The sequence below is a fragment of the Hypanus sabinus genome, unplaced genomic scaffold, assembly GCF_030144855.1.
Source record: "Hypanus sabinus isolate sHypSab1 unplaced genomic scaffold, sHypSab1.hap1 scaffold_317, whole genome shotgun sequence".
In the NCBI taxonomy this organism is placed as follows: Eukaryota; Metazoa; Chordata; class Chondrichthyes; order Myliobatiformes; family Dasyatidae; genus Hypanus; species Hypanus sabinus.
Genome location: NW_026781228.1, coordinates 465,702 through 487,758, shown reverse-complemented (window position 1 = coordinate 487,758; position 22,057 = coordinate 465,702).

Here is a 22,057-nt window from a genome sequence, read left to right as displayed (position 1 = left end):
AAAGCAAGCATCCAGTTACAGCAGGCAGTTAAGAAAGCTAATGGCATGCTAGCATTTATAACAAAAGGAACTGAGTATGGGAATAAAGAGGTCCTTCTGCAGCTCTACAGGGCCCTGGTGAGACCCCGCCTGGAGTATTGCGTGCAGTTTATTTTTCTCCAAATTTGGGGAAGGACATTCATGCTATTGAGGGAGTGCAGCATAGGTTCACAAGGCTAATTCGGGGAATGGCGGGACTGTCATGTGTTGAAAGATTGAAACGACTGCTCGTGTGAACTAGAATTTAGAAGGATGGGAGGGGATCTGACTGAAACGTATAAGATTATTAAGAGATTGGACACGCTGGAGACAGGAAGCATGTTCCCGCTCATGGGTGAGTCCAAAACTATAGGCCGCCGTTTTCGAATACGGGCTAAGCCATTTAGAACAGAAATGCGGAAAAAACTTTTTTCACCCAGTGTGTGATGGATATGTGGAATGCTGTGCCCCAGAAGGCAGTAGAGGCCAAGTCTCTGGATGCTTTCAAGAGAGAGTTAGATGGAGCTCTTAGAGATAGCAGGGTCAAGGGATATGGTAAGAGAACAGGAACGGGGTACTGATTGTGTATGATCATCCATAATCACAGTGAATGGCGGTGCTGGCTAGAAGGGCCGAATGGACTACCCCACCAACTGTCTATTATCTATTTTCTATAAACCCCTGCTATTGCTCTTCGTGAAGCTAAAGATATTTGTAAATGAGACCGTTCATAAGATTTCTCTTTACGCTGACGATTTACTGGCTTATATATCCAATCTCAAGGGATCTATTCCTGCCTTGCTAACGATACTTAATGAATTTGTAGATTTTTCAGGATATCAATTAAATTTTAGTACAAGTGAACGGTTTCCTTTAAATGAATCTGTTTCTATATATGATAACATTCCTTTCAAACTCACGGATTCCTTTAGGTATGTGGGTGTTAAACTCATTAAAAAATAAGGATCTTTACAAAACTAATTTTATTCCCTTATTAGATTCTATGAAGTATTTATTTAGTGGAAAAAACCCACTTACATTTTCACTTGTTGGTCGCATCCATGTAGTGAAAATCATGATTTTACTAAAATGTTTATATTCGTTTCAGAATATCCCAGTTTTTCTGACAAATAATTTTTTTTGATCGGATTGATTCTATTATTTTTTTTTTATTTGGAATAATAAAAGACCAAGAATTATTAAATATCACTTACAAAAGTTAAAAAAGGGTGGAGGCCTCGCTTTACCTATTTAAAAAATGTATTACCGGGCTACTAATGTGTATATATGTCCTTTTGGTTACACTGAGTTGATCGGCCAGTTTGGGTAAACTTGGATTTCAAAACAGTGAAACAGTTCCATTTAACCTCGTTGTTGGGAGCTGCTGTATCTATATGATTAGCTAAAGTTGCTAAGTTAATGTTATGCGCTGTGATTAAGCATTCTTTACAAACTCGGCTCCAGTTCCGTATTTTTTAATATTAATAAAACAAGCTTTGTATTTTAATTTAAAGAAATTACGTTTTACGCCTTTTTTGAGTGATCCGCTTTTCTTTTTTACTTTTGAAAAATAAATGTTTTTTCTTTAAAGAAGATAGACTGATGTATTTTGAAGAATTGGTTGGTAAGTATTCTCTTTCACACACTTTTTACAATACCTTCAAGATAGACATTTCTTTAAAAATATTTAAGTAATTTTCCTTACATATTGGATACCGACATGGTAGATACTATTACGAGAATGAACCCTTTGATGAAGGTTTCCATTGGAGATTTTATAATTTACTATTTCAATGGGATAAGCGTCGTTTATTTAAGATTAAACAAGATTGAGAATAAAAGAGCTTAATTTGACTTTTATGACGGAGGTCTGGACGCGGATTTTGAGTTTGGTTAACTCTTCTACAATCTGTGCTACTCATTCACTAATGCAGTTTAAAATTGTGCATTGTTACTATTTGACGAAAGAGAGATTGTCTAAAATGTTTCCTAATGTCGCTAGTGATTGCAGAAGAGTTAGAACTGAGACAGCTACACTGAGACGCAAGTGTTGGCCCTGGTCTATACTGGAACAGTTCTGGAAGTCAGTTTTTTTCAACAATTTCTAAAACACTTAAAATTAATTTACAACCTAACAAACTGAGTGTGTTTTTTGGAATAATTCCTCAAAATATCCGTGGGATCTCTTTGTCTGATCAACATGTTATTGCATTTGTTACATTGAAAGCTAGGAGGGCCATTCTGCTGAAGTGGAAGCACACGTCGGCTCCCATTTTGTCACAATGGTTCTCTAAAGTGATGCTATGTCTTAGTTTGGAGAAAATTAGAAGTCGAAACTTTGAAACAATGATTGATTTTAAGAAAAGACGGGGTACATTTGCTCGTTACAATCATTTGAGTTAATTGATAGATTTCCTCCACGATCTAACTGTAAATTCTTGGTACAATTTTTTTCTGTCTGGTGGTTTGATGTTTATCATTAGAAGCTTTTCTTATATGACGCATTGTTCCAGGGTTGAACAAATAATAATTTTTCCCTCCCCTTTCTTTGCTTTATTAGGGATTTTTTTTTCTCTTTTTTGTCACCTTTTTTCAATTTTTACTACAACTTTTTTTTTTCTTGAGACTTTGTAAGTGTAGCCTAATTCGACGTACTCTTGTTAATTTTGGATGATGATGCTGACGATGATAATAATACTATTACTACTAGTACGACTACTACTACTACTACTACTACTACTACTACTACTACTACTACTACTGCTACTACTACTACTACTACTACTACTACTACTACTACTACTACTACTACTACTACTAATAATAATAATAATAATAATAATAATAATAATAACAATAATAATAATAATATTTGAAAAGTAATAAAAGGATTTCTATGTGCCAATCGATTTCAGTGACAATTCCTATCCCGGCACCGACATGTTGGTCCATTGCTTCCAATTCTGTCACGATAAGTCCAACTCAGGTTGATGGATTAAAACGTCATAATGCTTCTGGTAGTCTCCATCCATGAACAGTAAACACCCATTTCTCTTCCCGCCGGGAAACAATCTCGTTTGATTTCTCGCCTCCCAACCTTCCTTTTGTTTATCAGCAATCAGTTGCACTTCTCGCGCATTTTCGGCACCACGCCCTCATAACCTATCCATCACCATTCTTTAGTTTCCCTCTGTCCTTCAATGGTCCACTTTCCAATCATATTCGTCTTCCTCAGCTCGTAAGTCTTCCTCTTAAAAACTCCGGGCTTGATTTATGAATCCCTTTCAACCCCTCTCCGCAAACAACAACCTTCTCAATCAGCCGAACCCACTTTTCTCCCTCCAGGTTCAGCTCCTCCCCTTCTCCTTAGGTTCTGCCCATATCCTTTCCAAACCTAATGGAGTGTTTCCACCAAAAATGTCGACATGCCATTTCCATCTATCCATGCTACCTGAAATTCTAGATTTCTCCAGTAAATTGTTTGCTTTGGTATTGAACTTTTTCTTCTGCAGAATCATTTTTATTATTATTATTATTATTATTATTATTATTCCAGGATTTTACCTTGCATGATTTTCACAATGATTTCACATATACATCTGTATTTCAGTTATGATTCTTCATATTCTATAATAATTGTCACCACAGCTATTTCATCGAAAAACATTTTCAGTTTATCGCCAATAGGGGTATAAATACATAGACAGTTGCATAAAAGATAGATAGATAGATCTGGAAGAATTACGTTTACGAGACAGATAATTTTATTCCCTTTCAGGGCTGTGAGGAAAAACTGGGATTATTTCCCTCCTTCCAATTGATCCATCACTGCAATGAACAGCACTTTCACAGGTCTATAGGCACATCACTGCCCACGCGGTGTTATCGGTGATTATTCTGACATGCCAGCAAGCACATGGATAATGTCACTACTTGTCCAGACCCCTCAGTTCTGCAATGTTATTCTCACATCTCATTCGGTCCAACGATCTCTCACAAAGTGAATATCATTGCTTGTTCAGAACCATCTCTAAGAATACGGATAATTTCCTTGCTTGCAGTAAGATGAATGACCATAAAACCATAAAAACATAATAACATTGCTCTTTATTATAAAGCTTCACAGCAGAATCACACTGCGAGTAATGATACCCAGTCACCACCAACCACACCGTGGCTGGACATTAGAATATATGGGTTATGTCTTTGTTTGTCAATGCCAGCTTCCATGCAACAAATAAAATGCTGATAACGCCGCAGATTATAAACTGGAGAATCAATACCTCAAGTGTGCAATCAATAATGTGATTTACAGTTCCCTGCACAGCATGAGATGGCTATGTGACGTGGAAAGAACTTTCATGAAACGGGAACGTGCCATGGGGTTGCAGAGAGAAGACGCACACGAAATGATGCTGTGAGCTGGCTAGCAGAGCGGACCGTGAGCGGGGCCTCGGGACCAGCGGAGTTCAGAGGAGATCGAAAGTTGTAAAGAGGATATTGCGTGAGCTCCAACGAATTATTTGTGCTCAGACTGAATAAAGATACAGTGGCACTTTTTTAATATTCTGGTTCTCTACTAACCCCATAGATCAAGTAAGAGTTGTTAAATCAAAATAATTTAACCGCATCCTGTGTACGGCTTGTCATTACGGAGTACAGATTTGAAACAGGGGACACGCACAGCATCCACCCAAAAGAGATTGCTAAAGTTTTGCCGCGTAGGGTAGTTGTCACCATCAAGATCCTTCCACTAAACGAGTTATCGAGCAGCAGTGAAACAAGACGTTGAACCTCGGATATCGGTATTATTTTTCTGGTTACTGAGTGACCTGGTGATTAAGGAGATTATTCAGTCTTTTTTTTCCATCATTACATTGGGCCTTATTTATACTTAAAGCACTGACACGTTTCTATTTCCGAATGTCTAAATAGAATTCGGTGTTATTCATTTGTAAGTCTTATTACATTCTTTTATTTAGTCAGACCGCACGAAGCAAAATCTTATCAAGTTCAATGAGTTCGTGGAAAAAGAACCTGAATGACCAAAATAGGTACAGTTGCATTCCACAGATTCAGATAATGGAAACCACCGGGGAACATAAGATTGGCAAACCATTATCACTAACAGCTTTACACAGCCCGAGTTGTTTTCCTCTGATGCCTCATACTAGAAATAAAATAGTAAATATAATTGTCAATACACCCCGCATGCATGTAAATATTAATTAGCTATCCTACACTATTGAAAAAAATGCGCTGAATGCTTCAAATAAATGTGCATGTCATTGTTATTTCAAGCAGGCGTTGTAGATTAACGAGAAAAATATTACACATCACTAGTCAGATTAATTACCGTCTAGATCAATTGTAGTTCAGCAGTTATAGTTCGGTACTAGCAGAATTACGGAGTATGTTCAGTGTTATGTCTGTGTACAATAAAAACGAGACAGCTTTATTTAAAGATTTTAAAATAATTTGTAAATATTGCACGAATAAGACAAAACATGACAGGCAGCAAAATAAAGAGGTCTCCGCAGACGGGCAGTAGTGTGAGACACAACCAGATCAATATGCACAAACTCCAGAAGATGATGGTTGAAACCAGGAGGAGGAGTCATCCTGAGTTATGCTGAGCTCGTCAATTTTATTAACTTTGCCTCGAACTTTCACCCAGCCCTAAATTCACTTGGTCCATCTCGGAAACTTCTCTCCCCTTTCTCGATCTCTCGGTCTCTATCTCTGGAGATAGACTGACCAATGACATTTTCTATAAACCCATTGACTCCCATAACTACCTTGATTGTACCTCTTCCCACCCTGCCAAATGCAAACATTCTATTCCCTATTCGCAGTTCCTCCGTCTCCGCTGCATCTGCTCCAAGGATGAGGCTTTCCGTTCCAGGACATCCCCAGTCTCCTCTTTCTTTATGAATAGTGGTTTCCCTTCCGCCGTCGTCAATGATGTCCTCACCCGCATCTCCTAAATTTCCTGCACTTCGGCCCTCAACCCATCCTCCCGTCACCACAACAGGGACCGTGTTCCCCTTGTCCTCATCTATCACCCAACCAGCCTCCGGATCCAGCATATTATCCTCCGCAACGTCCGCCACGTTCAACAGGACGCCACCACTAAGGACATCATTTCTTCGGTACCCCTCTCTGATTTTCGCAGGGATCGTTCCCTCCGCGACTGCATGGTCCACACGTCCCTCCCCCAGATCTCCCACCTAATACTTATCCCTGGAAACGTAAATGCTACACCTGTCCCTACACATCTTTTACCACCACTTAAGGCCGCAAACAGTCCTTCCAGGTGAGGCAAGACTTCAATTGTGAGTCTGCTGGGGTAATTTATTGTAACCGGTGCTCCGGGTGCGGCCTCCTATACATCGGCGAGACCCGCCGCAGATTGGGGGACCGGTTCGTCGACCACCTACGCTCTGTCTGCCACAACAGACGGGACCTCCAGGTTGGCACTCACTCCAGCTTTTTCGAGCGTATTGATTTGACCACAGCATCTGCAGTGCACTTTGTGTTTCCTAAGAGTTATCCTTCTCGTCCAGCTCCAACTCTCTCAGTTCCCAGCTTCGGGACGCAACTTTTCATTTTTAAGACGAAACGGAATTTGGTTCGTTTACATTGAAGTCCTCTCACATTTATTTCTGTGACCTATTCGTTTAAATTTAACTCTGGAACCGTGTACGAATCAGTGGAAATATGACATGGAATTGCAAAACAAGTGTCATTTGTATTCAGTGGCGAGACGTAATAGTCCCAATCTGGGAATCGAAAAGTGTTTTCACTAAATCACTTACTGTGGAACAGTGTGTAGCGTGTTATACTGTAGAACTGAACTTTAATGCGCTTTTGAGTTATAAAAATATTTAAAATATTCTTTAATATATTCTTTATCCTACTAAATAGATATATTGTGAGGTATGTGTCTGCTTCGTAGTTTCGACATGGCTGTGTATACAGACAAGAATAGCTCGCTGTGCATCAAAGATGTCATTCGCAATAGTCGAGAAGACAATTAGTCAGCGCGCTGACAAGGTTTTGAAAGATTTTGAAAAAATACAGCTCAGGGTTTTTTTTTAATTTTTTGTCAATACTTACAAGGTCAGAACGAAGAACAGGACTGTGCATCTGACTAAATTGTGTTCTCGCACCCTCTTTCTACCCAACGGAGCAGCATCAGCTGCTATATCTGGTGCAGTCTGTATAACCGTGGTCTGTGCACAGCTTCGGTTGTAATCAAATATTTTAAAATCCGTCCCTTGCTTCTTTCTAATTCAACAGCTATGTTATGACAGAGAAAAAAACTCTCCGCTTCTGAACAAACGTGCACTCATGTTAAACAGGGTTAGCAGGTAAACAAGAAAAGCAGACATGGGGAGAGAGGGAAGACAGGGAGTGAGATTCAGAGAGGATTATAATAACAGAGAATGATGGAATTAGCTGTCAGGAACTGGGTTCCCTCCAGCAGAATGTGGATCGTGTCACTGAGAGGCCGAGCGTCATTCTTTGCACATAGTCTTTACAAGTGGCTGACTAGTATTTCTCTTGTCATGCTGATATAGTTGTAGTTTAATAATTTTCAAGATGTGTATTGTGTCTCATTTTCCTGCGAATTTCCAGTTTTGCAGAATCATAAAAGAGCAAGAAAAAATAAAAAAATACTTTCATTGCAGCCCATACCAATACGCGAACCCCATACCAGAGGCCACGCCTCAGTTATACAGACATTATCATTATATTGCATCACTGTAAGTGACCTGGATGAGGAAGTGGAGGGATGGGTTATTAAGCTTGCTGATGACGGAAAGGTTGGACCGTTCGTGGATAGTGTGGGGGGCTGGCAAAGGTTACAGCGGGACGTTGATAGGATGCTTACTGGGCTGAGAAGTGGCAGATCGCGTTCAACCCAGATAGGTGTGAAGTGAACACGAGGAAATCTGCAGATGCTGGAAATTCAGGCAACACACACAAAATGCTGGTGGAACGCAGCAGGGCAGGCAGCATCTATAGGGAGAAGCATTAAGTCTACTGAGCCCTGACGAAGGATCTCGGCCTGAAACATCGACAGGTCTTCTCCTTATAGCGGTTGCCTGGCCTGCTGCGTTCCACCAGCATTGTGCGTGTGCTGCCTAAGTGAGAAGTGATTGATTTTGGTAGGTCAAATACGATGGCAGATTATAGCATTAATAGTAAGACTGTTGGCAGTGTGGAGGATCAAAGGGATCTTGGAGTCCGAGTCCATAGGACGCTCAAAGCAGCTGCGCAGGTTGACACTGTGGTTAGTAAGGAATACGGTGCATTAGCCTACATCAATCGTGGAAATGAATTTAGGGGCCAAGCGGTAATCTTGCAGTTACATAGGACCCTGGTCGAACCCACTTGGAGTACCGTCCTCAGTTCTGGTCGCCTCACTACAGGAAAGATGAGGAAGCCAAAGAAAGGGTGCAGGTGAGATTTACAAGCATTTTGCGTGAATTGGGGAGCATACCTTATGAGAATAGGTTGAGTGAATTCGGCCTTTTCTCCTTAGGGCGACAGAGGATGAGAGTTGACCTGATAGCGGTGTTAAAGGTGATGACAGACATTGAACGTGTAGGTAGTCAAAGGTTTTTCCCAGGGCTGAAATGGTTGCCATAAAAGAACACACGTTTAAGGTGCTGGGGAGTAGGTACAGAGGAGGTATCAGGAGTAAGTTGTTTTTCTCAGATAGTGGTGCGTCTGTTGACCGGGCTGCCGGCAACGCTGGTGGAGCCGGATATGTTTGGATAGGTACATTAAGCTTAGGAAAATAGAGTGCTATGGGTATTCCTAGTAGTTTCTAAGGTAGGGACATGTTCGCCAGAACTTTGTGGGTCGAAGGGGCTGTATTGTGCTGTAGGTTTTCTATGTTTCTAAGTTTTCTATGAATTACGGCAGAGGCTGTTCCTCTTAGCGTAAGACATCAGTTGTAGTCCAAGCTGCCATTCAGATTCTGATGCATGACAGAAAATGCTTTAATTCAGGGGCACAAAATCTTTGTATGAAATTACCTTATATTTATTGGGAAGCAAAGGGGAAACCTGCGGCTTTGTACACTTTACTCTCCAATGAAGATCACACAAAGAAACACCAGTGCTCGAAGTCGGTAATTCGGTTTATTTTATTATTCTGTTATTTGAGTAGTATCCACATTCATATAATATTAGAAAATCCATGGAAACTGCTATTTCTTTTATTTTCCGCTGAATAATAACATGGCTTATCTGTCAGCCTGCGAAAGGTTGAACTGAAACGAATGAGTTTCATCTCTTCTTCACTGTTGATAATCTCTTTTGTCGTTCGTAATGAGCTTCCCTTAAAGCTGAGACTTATAGGAAAAGCGAAGGCGTCGCTTTTATTCGCATTGTTCATCACAATAAATTTGAAAGAATGTTGTTTAAAGCTATCAAACATCTGTTTGAAATATATAGATTACATTGCAGGAAGTGAAAATTACTAAGAAAATTTTACTCTAACTTTGGTAAGACTGACGGCAGTCTGGAGGATCTGAGAGATCTTGATGCTGTATGGATAGGACTGTAAGTGTCATTGCTCTGTGAGAAAGCACTCTCTTTGTACCTAAATACACAGTGCTTATTGCTAACCGGTACTCTACTGAGGTAATGTCCCAATACAATGGATGTAATTATATTCAATGGATTGAACGTACATCAAACACAAAGGTGTTAATTAAATTGTTTTTTTCAAGTGACTGTAACTAAGAAACTATCTCCGGAGAGCGATCCTCCGTATAAATCATGGACTTTTCGAAAGAATCATCTCAGAGTGTCTGCCGGAGCTGTGAATTCAAGAGCAACAGAAGTCACAGATTCTCCCTGAAATGGTGTATCCGGTCATCACGCGGATACGGGAAGTTTTCTATCCTTTTATTTCAGCATTTGGAATTCCCGGTAAGCTGCAGTGTCAGTTGTCGTTGTTCGGAAATGAAGTTTAATTCCAATGCTGTGATTGTCCCTGTCGCTTATTCCCGCTAGAGCCTGTCAGTCCCAATGTTCTCCATTTGAGGCGTGGAATGGCTACACCGATATGTGGATTCTGGCATCTGGATCGAAAAACAAACCGCCTCAGAAATACATCGAATCAATTGTGGAATTCAACGGGTTAGACAGCGTGTTTTTAGCGGCTTCTGTTCAGTGATGGGATATTCATGTCTCTGTGCATTGGGTCTTGAAGAGGCTGCCCTGTAGTTGTAAATAGCGTGTTTATACAGACTGCGGAGATTATACACGTGTGTGTGTGTGTGTGTGTGTGTGTGTGTGTGTGTGTGTGTGTGTGTGTGTGTGTGTGTGTGTGTGTGTGTGTGTGTGTGCGCGTGGGTCTGCACTTGACTACATTTTACTAGGTGTAAGGAGTTCCATGTTGTAGCATGAAACCAGAGGATGTTTGATAAACGTGTGCTGTATGACTGCGTGTGCAGCCGTTGATGTACAACACAATGAAGAGCTTGCTGAACCAAATGTCACAACCGACGTGTTACTTCACAGTCACCAACACTGGGAAATTTATTCTTTTATACTGGTCGTTGAATTCCTCTGGCCCGCCTTCGTGTGATGGATTCAACGGGAGGCGTCATGCTTGTCTGTGACGTTGTGACAGACAGCGCTGTATCTATCGGAATCAGTCAATGTTTTGTTGTAAAGTCAATGAGATGGCAAATGGTGGACTGGGAAACAATCTCAGGGAATGCTGAAAACTCCAATCCCCAAGCAGCTTGTGTGGAAAGAGGGCTCTCTGAAAGCAGTTCCGACGTGAAATAATTTAACTGTTTTTCCACAGAATCTGGTTTCTCTTGATGAGTGTTTCCAGCATTTCATATTTCCCATCCATCCGCCGGTGTTATGACAGGTGGTGCCCTGGAATCTAATGATTCAGTAATGTGGATCTGTCCATCCATACGAGACGCGTCAGGAACCGGTAGAAAATGTTGACACTGAAGAGATAGTTACCCTATTTTAACTTACAGCTGCTACTTCACATTTCTGAAATCAGTAAGGAATCCATATTCAGATCTTATTGAATTTGATTTACTCTGTAACCTCCTTGTTTGCCTCGCCAGCTCGGTGCACTCTCTCGGCCGCTAACTGTAACAATGATGTTGAGATATTACGGGATTCCCTCACACTGCTGCATTGGCTTCTGCTCAGTATTTTCTCATCTTTCTGTTATCTCTCTCTCTTCCAGTGAACTTGGTGGCGATTGTGATACTGATCCGCGGAAAGTGCGGTCTCTCCAAATGTGTCACTCGCTACCTGATTGGAATGGCCGCGGCCGATCTCCTGGTCGTTGTCTCGGATCCGCTGCTAAGGTGGACTGCTGATATTTATTTTCCGGGATCATTCCTGTCCATCACTCCTGTCTGCAGATTCGGCAGATGGCTGATTTTTGCCAGCACTGCGACCTCTGTCTGGCTGACTGTCGCTTTCACCGTAGATCGATTTGTGGCTATTTGCTGTGAGAAGCTGAAAGCAAAATATTACACCGAGAGAACGGCGGCTGTGGTTATCGGGACAGTGAGCGTGTTGGCCTGTTTGGAGTGTGTCCCCTGGAGCTTTATATACGAGCCTTTGGTAATAATTGATGGTGTTCCCTGGTACTGTGCTCATACCGCGAGCTACAAAAACTCTCCTTCATGGGCGACATTTGTGATATTTCACCGCGTTTCAACCCCCTGTATCGCATTTTTTCTGATTTTGCTGTTCAATATTCTGACTGTCAGGCGGATTCTAGCGGCCAGTCGAGCCCGCATGAGGCTCCGGGGACAAAAGAGAGGAGGGAATGACAAGGACCAGGAGATGGAGAACCGACGTAAATCCATTGTTTTGCTCTTCAGCATAAGCGGTAGTTTCATATTGTTGTGGATAACTCAGGTGGTATTTTATATCTATAGGCGAATTTCAATGACTTTTGGTTATTCTCTTTCCGATCCACGCTACATCACAGAAAAGATAGCGGCAATACTGCAAGTTCTCAGTTCTTGCACCAACACGTGTATTTACGCCCTAACCCAGAGCAAATTCCGAGGGGAACTCAAAAATGCAGTGATGTATCCACTGAACCGAATTTTGAAACCCATGAAACGTGAGAAATAGCTGTTTAAAATTATTAAAATTCAGCCTCCTCTGTGCTCCCATTCTGTATACCTAATTGTGGGTAAGTGTAAACAGAGTTAGGAAACAAACACGGGAAATATGCGGATGGTCGAAATACACATCAACACACACAAATCCAAATTGAAATATCTCGGCCAGAAACAATTTTCCATGGATGGTGCCTATCCTGCTGAATCCCTCCAGAATTTTTGTGTATTGCCTGAAAATAATAAAATCGCTGTTTCCTGCTGATCCCGACAGCATCGCTGGTTTCATTAGCACAGTGAAATCCCCTTTCCACCTGCCTTTTCCTCGCGATTAATTCAAAGATAGAGGTCCAAGTATTTCCCTTGCTTCTTGGGTGTGATAAAACTGCTTGATCTGGAGTATAATTTGGTCTGAATCAATCACACCAGCTCCTGCATAACACGGTTTTCCTTTCATTCTCTTTATCTCCTTGTTCTCTACCTGTTGTCTCTTTCTGAACTTGCAATGACAAACGTTCACTGCTTTACAGATGATGACAAATAACCACATAGAGAGGGTGGTTTTGTTGGGGGGGGGGAGGTGGGGCGACAGAAGGAGAGAGAGAGAGAGAGAGAGAGAGAGAGAGAGAGAGAGAGAGAGAGAGATCTGAACAACCTAAGGACAAACCCAGGAAAACAACATTAGAGCATATATGATATAAACCTGGTCCATAGCAAAGTGATATTCGGCCGTGCAAACAAGGAGTCGACCCTGGACATGAAAGCAGCGAATAACCTATCTGATAAACCAGTAAACGAATAAACGAATAAACCAGTCTGATGTATTCTAAATGAGAAACCTTGACATGATAATTCTTTGAACAATGGCTGAGATCATTTGGAATTTACGCAAGCTGGTTGCTGAAGGGTTACTCAAAGCCAACACTTACGGACACATTATTGATTGTATGTGTTGATGCTGACGAGATAAGCGGATGTTTGTATTCTAATTTGTAGGGTGGAGCAGTGGACGCTGTTTAAATGGAATTGTATGAGGCGTTCGTCAAAAGTCCTCGAAATATACTCAGGCAGCATGATAGGAGGCCAAGGATTAATGGAAAATCGGCTTACTGAATTTGGAATTATCTTGCCCAGAGAATCAGGGACTATCACTAAATGGGGGTTTCCAGGTGATCTGTCCTGTAACCATGCTCTTTCTGATTATTGTAAACGACTTGAAAGAGGAACTGGATATGCGGGTTGGTGAGTTACAGGTATGGGCGCCACGTGACACTAGAGTGACACTATTCCAGCTCGGGACGCTGGAAATCCGAGTTCTGTTCCGGTTTATTCTGTAAAGAATTTGTTCATCCTCCTCGTGACACCTGCGGATTTCTTCCAAGATCAAAAACAAGGGATTAATCGTTTATTATACATTGTCCTGCCAATGGGCTAGGTTTAGATTGAGATGCAGGGCGCCGCCGCTCATTGTTCCTGCTGCATCTCTAAATAACGAGGAGGTGTTTTTTGTGTGGATAGTGTAGAGTCTGTTCATAGATTACAATCGGATATCGACACGATGCAGAGGTGGGATCAATACTGGCAGATGGATTTTCCATTCGTAAAAGAGTGCGGTGATACACAATGAAAAATGTAACTACATTACAGAGAATGTATAAATGAGAGATTTCGTCGCAATGTGGAGGAACAGGGGTCTCGTACTTTGCGGACCCTAGATCCTTCAAGCTAACAACTGAATGGAAGAGGGTTTATAGGCTGAGTTTTAGGAACACCGGGGTTTTGACTTCGTATTACCTCTGATATCACAAGATTGTCGAGGTAAGAGATGATGAGGTACTACGGTTCAATGCGTTTGCTAACAATCTGGTGCAATAAGGAGGGTATCAGTAACACAGATCACGGTGCTCTCTGCCAGGATAGATGTAGGATGGGTGAAAACTGTACTGGGGGGGGGGGATAATACTCTCACAGGGAAGTTTGCGGGAGTTGCGATGCGAGAAGCTTAATCTGTGGCATGTGAGGGGAGGGGACTATGTGGTGTGCAGGGAGACCAATGCTACAATTCAGCAAGTAGCATTGAGCGGAAAATAGAGACGTGGACGAGGAATGCCAAAATGAAGTCGAAGTTGGGCCATGCGTTTATGATCACGGTGGTCCCGCGGGCCAGAAGTGTGTTTATTTCATAGCAGGGTGGCTAACAGTTAAGGCAGACACATTTAGATCCATTACATATATCCGGTGCTAAGAAGGGCAGGATTGGTAGCTAATCATTGCGGGATTGAGATGATTCGGACAGTTCACAGTGAGGTATACCAGTTTGGGCAGCTCCCCTGCTGACCATGTAGTACGACACAGGGGCAAGGTCATCCCACAGGCTCAATCAGTATGCCTAGCTGGGTAGAGATTAATAAGAAAGATGAAGTCGCTTTTATGGGATTATAGTAGCAGCCCTCCCAATATCCTGCAAGAGAGAGGAACCGACTAGTCAGCAGTTTATGGGCTGATGTAAGAATAATTTAGTACGTGAATAATCTTCGGTGAATGACTGGAAATCCCCGTCTACTGAGGCCTGTGTGGGGCTTCATGAGTTCGATTATTTCAGGACGTTTTCCGAGAATAGCATGTAAATGAACCACAACGGAGGGAGAGACACTTGACCTGGTAGTGGGAAAAAGGCTTAGCGATGATTGGAGTTACGTTGGGAATTCTGGAGATTTTCAAAAGTTTATTGATGAGGTATAGACTAGATATGCAGTCGAATAAATGCAAATTTGGAGAAGACTAATTACAGAAGAAATAGTTTGGAATCGCAGAGAGTACTCTGGGTGCAGGTGTTATGTCAGACATGTGAGAGTCACTTACCGTCAAGCCGCTCAGACTTCAGTACTTGCTCGTTGCTTTGAAGAAATTGGAGAACGGTGGGTCATTCAGGAACTTAGGATGATATGGTATTTAGGTCAACAATTAAGCCGAGTCATATGCAAGTTTTGGAAGCTGAAACTGTGTAGGTTTTTGTAGGAAAATTTAGGAACCCAGAAACAAGTCACACAATGAATCAGGAGACTGAGCAGTCAGCAGGAGATGTCACAGAGAGTCGTGGGTACGTGGAATGTACTGCCGGCAGCGGTGGTGAAAGTGGATATAATACGGCTTTTTAAGAACCTACTAGATAGTACATCGAGTTTGGGAAAATAGATGGTTGTGCGATAGGGAAATTCTACGCAGGCTGTAGATTAGGTTACATGGTTGGTACTACATTGTAGGCGGAAGGTATCTATGTTCTATGATCACTGTGAAGAGGATTAACTTGAGTCCCAAAGCAATGTATGTATATACTGAAAACAACAGTATTTTGGGAGAGCACAGGACAAATCAAGAACAAAAGTGGAGTCTGTGCCGGCTGAAAGGGTTAACATGTGATGGAAGAAATTATTTATTTGCACTCGTTGATGTTCACTAGGGAGAATGACATGGAGGAAAGCGAGATCAGGGATGTGATGTGGTGATATTTACAGACGTACAGATACTGAGAAGGAGATGGTGTTGTGCATTAAGATGTGCAAATCCTTTTGGGGATTCAGGCTACTCGGGATACAGGCCACATCCAGGCAAACATGCAGTGTAAACTGTCATCATGGTCAGCACACAGACAGTGGGCAGAGGGGGCTGTTCCTGAGCTGTACTGTTCACATTTTATTGGTCAATGAATTGAAGCCCCGTGGGCAAAGGAACAATGGGGCCTATGACAGTGGTTCTCGACTGGGACACAGTGGCTGTAGGGTTGGGTGAACAAACAATCAGAGTGCTCAAAGAGGAACTGTACACGTTCTTCAGGAAAATTAACCCGTCATGCTGTCGGAAGAAATTGGGGAACTGGACGGTAGGAATGTTGTAGCAGGGGCTAGTATAGGTTTGATGCGCTGGATAATCTACTCCACCGGCAATGATCTCGTGGCTACCAATGATATCAACACTTAGTTCGATCTCCTGGAGAATTGTAAACTATCTGTGCCTGCAAGATCAGTTTATGTCATAAGGGCACACATATGTAGATGTATTGCACTGTATTCCAAGCAGACCCAGCTGCCAGAGGATGCACCGGTCAGTAAGGGCACAGACCAGTACAAGACTCCAATACAAGAGTAGATTTGTTTTCAAAACATAACACTGAATACTAATATCTGGACAATCCCAGTTTTACACTGTAACTGTGATTTAAAAAAATACACCATCAATATTGTGTTCTAATGGCACAAGACTTTGCAACATCGTGCAAGATGTGGTAAGAACACAGACATCTAAAAGAGTTGGCAACAGACTAAAGATAGACATCTCTGCAATAGCCGGCAAAATTCTGTAAGGCCATTGATCTTTACAACAACTGGCGCCGCACTGCGAGGTACACATGCTTACATCAAATGACAACGTACTGTACGGATATAGATCTTTACGACAGCGGCATCGTAATATAAGAGTAGAGACCTTTAGTACAACATGCAGCATGCCCCAACGGCAGAGTCCTCGGCAAGAGCTAGCACAGGTCTGTAAGGTGAGAGATCTTTGCAACTGTTGGCAGCATGGTCTGAGGAGACAGCTCTTTACAACATCTAGACTGAAAATGTCCTGCACAGCCGCGGATAAGGTGGATGTGCAGAGGATATTTCTAGTGGTAGGGATGTCCAGAACTAAAGGGGACAACCTCCGAATTGATGGACTAACTTTTACAAAGGACGGAGGGAAGACTTTGTTTTTATCCAGACAGTAGTGAATGTGTGGAATACTCTTCCACAGACAGTTGCAGAGCCCAAGTCCGCAGATAAATTTAAAGCAAAAACTGGCAGTTTGCTGATTCGTCAAAGCATCAAATTTCATGGAGAGAAGGCAGGAGTTTGGAAGGAGCGAGATTCGGAATCAACCATGATGGAATGGATGAGTTGTCTCGGTGGGCTAAATCGATAAGTTCTGCTCCTATGTTTCAAAAGTTTCAAGATTTCAAGCGTAAAAGTAATGATAGAGAAAGTCATGTAATATACATACTGAAGTCCTTTTACTTCGCAACCATTCACGAAAAATAGAGGCCCCCAAAGAATAAAAGACACTCAAATGTTAGAATCCCGATGTCTCCACGCGGCAGCAAACAACGACCCCCCTCCCCCACACCAGCAAAAAAAAAATCGCACTGGCGAGCGAGCACTCAAGCGTGTGCAAAGCGACAGCAAAGACACATATTTGCAGTACACCAAAGATTTACGTTCACCCGGTATTCAACATATCAGTTTCTCTCTCTCCCCCGAAGGGAGAAGGGTGTCTCCGTTCCGCAGCGAGAGGAGAGACATAACATGCAACTCGCAGGTTTATGAGAAAAAAGTCGGTTGCGTCGTTCGTTTGTTTGTTTTTTTTTCCCCCGAGATCTGCGCCCAAAGAACTCGGGTCTCTCTGGGCACACAGACTTAGAACTGCTATCTCCCACGACAAACCAATCTCCAGCCTGGACACCGACCTCCGATTTCCCGTCTCCAGTGCCACTAAATCCCAAACCTCCGAAGGCGAGCGAAGTTCTTCAGCAACGCCCATGGTGTGCGAAACAATGCCAGTCGTGAAACTTTGATACTGGTTCCCATTCCAGCACGGAACCGCAGGCAGCATATAAACCCAGTTCAGGGTCTTCAAAAGGGCCCAGAAAGGGGAAAAATAGAGATATTAAAATGGAATTCTATGCCTTATGATCTTATATAATACAAACTCAAGGGTAGAAAGTATCGAATATGCATCGATACTTAACTGGTTTTGTACTGGGTGATCAGAAATCTATGCAACTGCTACAACAAAAGAAATTTAACAATAATATGAACCTCAGTCTGTTCTGCCCTCGATGACAAACCCACAGAACTGACTTAATACAGCACCAAATATGGAGGAACTCCGTCCCCAAAGAATGCAGCATTGCACTCTGCAGCCATTGATTTCCAGTCCCAACCATTTACTGAGCAGATAAAGAAATGTAGAACCGCATATTGCTCTGAGAAAACACCACTCTGCACAGTCCACGCTCAGTTTGCTGTGTAAACAAACAACTGCATACTGGAGGAACACAGACCTGCAAAAAAAAAAAAAACAGTATGAACTGTGAATACACAGCCCAATAACTCCAGCATTACTCAGCAGGAAGGGGGACAAATAGAAACCAAACACAACAGTACAGGGACAGAATTGATACAACTCAGCATAGTTACGAAGGCGAGAATCTCTTCCATCAACACGCATTGCAAATGAGATCGTACAAATCAATCAGCAGTTGACTAGACACAATGGACTTCACAATACCACTGTCAGGTCACGGACCTAGAAACCTCACAGCACTTTGAAATGAGTACTAGGACCGGACACACCTAGCACAGAACTCCTCCCTTAACGACTAGAACAGGCGGAGTATTAAAGGACAGAAACATATGCCACCCTGACACTGTTCTAAAGGAACTGAACAGAGTGAAACTGCAATTTCTTCTAGAGGGCAAGATGGAGATATATAAGAGCACAATGGGGTGAGAGGTGATAGTGATATTGTCAGGCGTAGGGAAGGGAAAGGGTAAAAAGGGGAAGTGGAGCGGCATATGGCATAAGAGACTGATGGAGGTAAGATCTAGCGTTTTTTGCCGTGGGGTTAATGGTTACATGTCGGAGTTAGGGAAGGGGAGGGGTGTCAGAGACAGAGTGAAACACAGCGGTGTGAGGGGCCACATTGATGGTAAGGGAAATGGTAACGAGACGATGAGTAGCATTGGAGAAGAACGGGTTCCACTGAGATGGCAAGTGCGTTGTGAGAGTTTCGTGCAGGATGAATGGAAGGGAAGGCGTGACGGAGACGGGAGAGTCAACGATAGGGGCGGGGGTGATGGGTAACCTGAACAGTGAAAGGTTTATTGGAGGGACGGGTGACGTAGACAGGGTGGGAGATGGAGAAGGATAGGGTGATGGAGTTGTGGTGGTGCAGGGAAGGGCAGAAATACAGGAGATGGGCATTTCGGAGTTGGCAGAGATAGGGAAGATTAGCGAGGTAGGTTAGCCTGGACGGAGACTGGTGGGGGGTGCAGGAGGGAGCGGTGACTGAGACGGGTACAGATATTAGGGAGATAGAGGAAGACAGTGACGAAGATTAGTGTGCGGGAGGGAGAGGTTATGCAGATAGACCGGGTGCTGGGGAGCGTGTGGGTTAGGGAGACGGGGATGGTCGTAGGAAAATGAAGAGTTGTTAGTGACTAGGAAGGTCATACGTGGAGCGAAGAAAGACGGAGATGGAGAGCGGTATACTGGAGGTGGGCTGTCATGGAGACCGGTACAGTTGCAGGGAGAGTGGAAGTTGAGGGAGACTGGTAGGGATGTAGTGGGGCGAGAGGCTGACGGAGAAGAGATGGGGAAGGGAGTGGAGGAAGGAGTGGTTAACGAAGAGGATGGGGCGGTCCAGAGGGGGGGTTTGACAGGGAGGTAATTAGAGGAAGGAGAAAATTATGGACAGAAGGGATTAGGGGAGGAAGGGGAATAGGACGATGGGGAGGGTCAGAGGGGAATGAAGGACGGGGAATTGAAAGTATCTCTAGTGGAAAGGAGAACATTGCACGGATGGCATTCTGGGATGTTTAAAATCATCTTGGCAACTGGATATTAACAAACTACGTGCAGTTGGTTGGCAACATGTTTCAAACATACAAAATAATGAATTGCAAGATGTCAGTAAATATTCCTTTTATGCATTCCATTTAGATTTCCTAATTGCAAATCTTGGCACAGACAGTGACGAGCATGGTGACAACTTTCACCAGGGCACTGTGGCAACGGAGAAAAGGTATCAGGGTGACTGAATTCAATCAATGCTGGCTGATTATTGTTGGGCTCTTTAGTTAGAAGCATCGGATACTGAGTACAAACTGAAATCATCAACCGAAGATTTTTAGATCAGTTGATCAATTGAAAAGCGCCAACTTCGTTATGCAATTAAACGCATGATATCCAAAATAAGTTAATTTGCCGTAACTTCAACTTCGCTCATGAAACCCCCAGCTGTAGTTGCATTTGAGTTCAGCTTCAAATGGCCTACCAAATCAAAACAACTGGACATTTTTCTACATTGAACTCTTTAAAACAACGAATCTACTCCAATGATTTGCCTACCACTGAAACAGGACTCATTGCTGAATAATTCCCAAAGTTTTCTCTACTTACTTTCCTGAACAAAGGAATAACTCTGCCATCTTCCAATCATCTGCTACTACTCATTTGACCATTGAGGACAGAAACATCATCGCCAAAGGCGCATCAATCTCGTTTCCCGTAGTAATCAGATGTGTATCCCAGATAGTGTTGGAACATTAACAATCCCAACATTTTTTTGGAGATTCCTGCGCATTTTCATTCTGAACGTGGACAAGTTCCAACCTCTTTAATGGTCTGCTCACAATCGCCAAGATCCCGTTCGCTGGTAAACGCCTTAAGCTTCGCTTTAATCGAACTCGCTAACAAATTCTCACATTCTTTTTTTGCTCGTATAAACTCATTTTTCATTGAGACATTGAGTCGTTTGCCTCTTTTACCTTCTCTCCCTAACAGACCATCGCTATTTACTTTTAATTAACCCCACTTTTCTCTCTTCCATGGCCTTCTGTCCTCTCCTATCACATTTACCCTTCCGCAGCTCTTCGCCGTGTTCACCATTCAAATCTACAGTTCTTTACTTCACCTTCTGGCCTCCTGGTTTTTCATATCACAATGTGTTTCTTCCCACCCTTAACCCAACTTTTAACTCTTCTCAGTTGCTTTTTTTCTTTTTCCAGTCCTCCTGATGTATCTCGGGCAGTCGCTTCCACTGTGCGCTTTTCCATAGATGTTGCCTGGCTGCTGAGTTCCTCCAACAATTTGTGTTTCGTTTACATCGTCTCGCAGTTTTCTTGGCGCTTAAGATGCTCCAGTTTGAGCAATGGCTGTGCGTGCACATGCTAAAACAGTAAATGATGACGGTGCCTTTAAGAATCCATCTCTGATCCAGTTTCGGACATGACAATGCATTTTTAATGCCATTTCCATTACACACAAGTATAAACAGGAGTGAAATGGTTATTAGTCCCGATGAAATGCACCATAACAAAATAACACAGTATGATAAATAACGGAATGCAAAAATACCCAATGTATACGTATGGAAACCCAAACTTCCTCCCCCTTGACTTTGAAAGTCTCTGACATATTTTCACACACATCACTGATCGCCGGGTCCTCTCTCAAAGCTGAAGCAAAGTATTCGTTTAGTACTTCACGCACAGTGCCCACAGCCAAGCAAATGTTCTCTCCTTTATCCCTGGTTGTCCTCTTCCTCCAGATGTATTGAAAGCCTTGGCATTCACCTTAATCGTACTTGACAAGGACATTTCCCGGCACCGCGTAGCGTTCCTGATTCCCTTCTGTCGGTCATTTCGGGCTGCCTTCTTATCCTCATATGTTCTGTTAATCCGAATTTCCGAAGCTGTGCAGTTTTTTTTTTCATTTTTCTTCTTTTCTAAAGGCATCACCTCTCTGGGCATCCAAGGTCCTCTTTTATTTCCAGTAGAGACTTCCTTCTAACAGGACTAACCCCTTCCTGTATTCTGTGCAATTGATCTTTGAATATCTCCACAGGTCTAATGTGGAATTGCCGGTTAATAAAATTATTCCCAATTAATTCCTCTTAGTTTCTGCAGAACGTCATCATAATTTTCCTTGTACAAGTGAAGACATTCCCACACGTATCATACCTATCTTAATGTATAGCAATCTGAAAGTTAATGAGTTTTAGTCAGTGCTATCTAACTGATCACTCTCTGAAAGGTCAAACAACTGTACCGGTTCTTTAATTAATAACAGCCCCGGAACAGACTT